This window comes from Oncorhynchus gorbuscha, unplaced genomic scaffold (genome assembly GCF_021184085.1).
Source record: "Oncorhynchus gorbuscha isolate QuinsamMale2020 ecotype Even-year unplaced genomic scaffold, OgorEven_v1.0 Un_scaffold_1305, whole genome shotgun sequence".
Taxonomy (NCBI): domain Eukaryota; kingdom Metazoa; phylum Chordata; class Actinopteri; order Salmoniformes; family Salmonidae; genus Oncorhynchus; species Oncorhynchus gorbuscha.
The window spans coordinates 116,311-120,835 of NW_025746122.1; positions in this window are offsets into that span (position 1 = coordinate 116,311).

The window sequence follows — 4,525 nt, forward strand, 5'->3', positions numbered from 1 at the left end:
TGATATGATATTCTCTTCATTAGAAGGAGAGTAGCTTAGTGACCGCATGGTCGGAGATGTTTAGCTAGGCTAATGCTAACTTAACCACCCCGCTAGCTGAATAATAATAACACCGTAAAATGAAATTAAATTGGATAACTAACTAGACGACAGAAGTGGGTTTAAAACTGGGGAATAGCATAGTGAGCGCATGGTCGGGGATGTTAGCTAGGCTAATGCTAACTTAACCACCCCGCTAGCTGAATAATAATAACTACACCGTAAATATGAAATTAAATCGGATAACTAACTAGACGACAGAAATGGGTTTAAAACACAGTGGCTAATATACACGAAAGCGTCTAAAGAGCTATATTGGTTCGGCTAATTCCTCTATCAAGCTACGGAGGTGTTTGACGAGCTGTTGCTGCTGATGAAAGAAGCGTTCCGTCCACTACATTATACGTCACACCAGCAGCATCATAACCTTAAATTCCCAGACCGCCATCTGCTGACTGGAGTGGGAAAATTTTCAGCAGTTGGGTAGGAAAAATTTTATTTAATTTTCAGACAAAAAGTTAAAGGGTAGGAATAATTTCAAACGACGCTAAAGTCCTAAAATATTAATTAGAGCTGCTGCTGCACCCCCCCTAAATAAATCAATATCAGTCAATATTTTTTTTCTGTGATTTATTTTTTCGTCAACCGTTCCATCACATCTTAAACTTCCTATCGGTTTGGCACTTGGACCGGGGGGAGGCTGCTGCTGCACAAGTGACTGTTGGACTTTCTTCATCAAAGATGGCGGACAGAAATACGAGGATGGAAGCAAATGTAAGGGATTAAAGACGTCATAATGAATCATGCAAAAAACATGTACAGTTGACAGGAATGTTAGTTAATGGAGAGACAAACGATTATGCTTGTTTTAAATCATAGTTCATTTACGTAAATCGTGATTTAGCCAGCTTAGCTGGGCTAGTTTTATAGGTGTTGTGACATGAGTATGAAATTGTCATTCTGGTTGTTTTAGGACACCTTAAACAACCCACAAACCAGGCGGTCGTTTTGTGAAAAAGTGGATGTATAGAATCTAGCTGGCTGAAGAATTTACTGCAAATTGAATGTACAAATTTGTATTTGCCATGCAGATAGATGAAATAACGTATGTTATTGTGCAGTGGATGACTGTGCAGTGGATGATTAAAATCCCTGTATGCCCATGGATGTGTAGCTAGCTATCTAGCCGATCTGTGTATGGACCCAAATGTTTGGAATACATATTAGTTCAGAACCTAGCTATGAACCTCAACTATCATAGCCAGTTGTATCAACTTCAAAACAGCCTGAATGACATTAATGAAGCCTATGGATTGAGTAGAATATAATATCATGTTTTGCCAAGGATTCAAGTCAAATATACATGTAGTTATTACCATGCATGAGATCCCCACATTGTAGCCTGTACATTTAATATATTCACTGATCATGTACTCTATCTTGGCAAATTAATGTGCAGTTTAGGTATGAATGTCTTTGAGGTGATCAAATTCCTGTCTTTGAATGACGCCGTGTCTGCATGTATGTATTACAATTATACACTTCAACAGTGTTTACCAATCTTGGTCCTGGGACATCAATGGTTACACATTGTAACTAATAGACTAGAAACAGGATTTAACTAGTTAATTCATATATACAGAAATATATATTTTTTAAACACTACACTACACTTCCTATGCATCTTCCTTGTGGTCCTTCTGTAGCTCAGTTGGTAGAGCATGGCGCTTGTAACGCCAGGGTAGTGGGTTCGATCCCTGGGACCACCCATACGTAGAATGTATGCACACATGACTGTAAGTCGCTTTGGATAAAAGCGTCTGCTAAATGGCATATATTACTCTTAACACTGGTTCATCTCAACATCTAATGCCCTTCATCTGCATTGATCTGGTAAACACAGGATAGGTGGAGTAATTCATCACATCACACTTCATTTCAACCAGTAGAGAATGTGAAACACTTTATTGAAAAGCTTATTATCCAAGTGTTATAAATACAAGTTCAATCTGTCCATCAATGCACATCTGTTGTGAATTATAAAAACAGAGGAAGAAAGAGGAGGAGAGAGAGAGGTGTTAAAGACAGAAAGGGAAAGAGGTAAACACATAGGAGCAGGGAAGGCAGCACATGATTAATGAATCACAGTGCTACATAACTGTTCTCTCAGTTCATCACAATTACATAACCATTGGGCCGACTAGAGACACTGTTATCTTAAAAGCAGGTGAGGTGGCGATGATGGGACTGGGGGTTGGCATCCTCTCACATCAAAACATACCTGCAGACCAGAGACAGATGGAGAGAGTGAGCATGTTTAAGCCTTGTGTATTTATTTTTTTAAGTTAATCTTGTGTATTTATTTTTTAATCTAACATTGTTAATCATCAATCAGGAGGTGAAATGCAAAACTGACCTGGGATCATTAACTCTGGGACTACTGCATCTCTATCTGTATTTCAATGTAAAGCATCTCTTTAATAATACTTCCTGTATAATATAAACTGACCTGGGATCATTAACTCTGGGACTACTGCATCTCTATCTGTATTTCAATGTAAAGCATCTCTTTAATAATACTTCCTGTATAATATAAACTGACCTGGGATCATTAACTCTGGGACTACTGCATCTCTATCTGTATTTCAATGTAAAGCATCTCTTTAATAATACTTCCTGTATAATATAAACTGACCTGGGATCATTAACTCTGGGACTACTGCATCTCTATCTGTATTTCAATGTAAAACATCTCTTTAATAATACTTCATGTTGACCTGACCAACTGACCTCTCACCTCTGATCATGCTGTGTCCTCTATGTAGCCAGTTCAGATGCAGGAGGGGTTCACCTAAACAGCTGATATAACCCAGAGGATTTAGGGAGAAGGGGAGAGAGGGATGAAGTGAAGGAGAGAGACCGTTATTGAGAAAATAAGGTAGTTAAAGTGACAGTGTTCAACTGGAATCTGTGTGTGGCCTCACCTGGTGTCCACACCACACTAAGTGGCTGCAGAGTACTTTATGCTGAAAAACTATATCTGCTTTTGGTTAGGTTATAATGATGGTAGAACCCTTTTTACGTCCTAAAAAGAATGTATGCTTTGCATGCTTACGTTTCACGTGTTAGTCATCAGTTATCTTGCTTACATTCTTCTTCCTGTATCCTTCTGACCATAGTACGTCCAGCTGTCATAAACGTACGTATGGTCTTGGTTAATGTACTCTTTCAAAAATAGAGTATAGCCTGAGTGTCATATGGCCTGGGTGAACTTGACATTGGTGTCTGTCTTTAAGCGGCATCTAGTCCATCTGCTGACTGGACGTAGTTGAGTAAATATAAATGAATAAAGACAGACACCAATGTCAAGTTCAATAGCCTTGTTTGTGCATTGTACAAATCCCTACACGTGGAGTCCGGGGAACAGTCCGGCTAGTCGAATACCTATCAACTAGACTCCGTAACAAAAACCCACATGGGGGCTTATTTGACACCAAATCAACAACAGAAATTACTAAAACACAAATTGCTAATGTAGGATGTAAAAGGTGGATTTTATGATGTAATGTCAACTTAATACATTTCTATCCCAGGACCATTCAATTTTCAACTCACCCACAGCAATTCTCCATAAATCTGCTGTGGATTACCCAGAATCCCGAAATAAATGAATACATATGTGATCATTCAAAAACATATCTGTTTGTGCTCATAGGGAACCAGATCTTCAATACAACTAAGTTACTAAGTCTTTAACCACACTGTGTTGTTACACTGGTGAGTAAAAACTCAGGCGTCCTACACTTTAACTTGATGTCTGAAAACAAAATAAACATTTTACTCAACTGCGTTACCCACTCCAGTCAGCAGATGGCGGTCTGGGATTTTAAGGCGATGCTGTTGGTGTGACGTATAAAACAGCAGCAACAGTTTGTCAGAAACCTTGGTTGCTTGCAAGTGTAACAGTATAATTTTAAACCGTCCCCTCGCCCATAAGGGCGCGAACCAGGGACCTTCTGCACACATCAACAACAGTCACCCACGAAGCATCGTTACCCATCGCTCCACAAAACTCACGGCCCTTGCAGAGCAAGGGGAAACACTACTTCAAGGTCTCTGAGCAAGTGATTCACCAATTGAATAAACGCTATTTAGCACACACCGCTAACTAAGCTAGCCGTTTCACATCCGTTACACAAGACAAATAGCCGAACCAATATAGCTCTTTAGACGCTTTCGTGTATATTAGCCACTGTGTTTTAAACACACTTCTGTCATCTACTTAGTTATCTGATTTAATTTCATATTTACGGTGTTGTTGTTATTATTCAGTGCGGGCTGGTTAAGTTAGCATTAGCCTAGCTAGCTAACATCCCCGACCATGCGGTCACTAAGCTACTCTTTCTAAAGAGGAGGAAGATAGCACAGTAAATCAAGAAGTAGAGGGTGAGGAAGTTACAGATTGCTGGGTTGTGTGGGTTTTTTA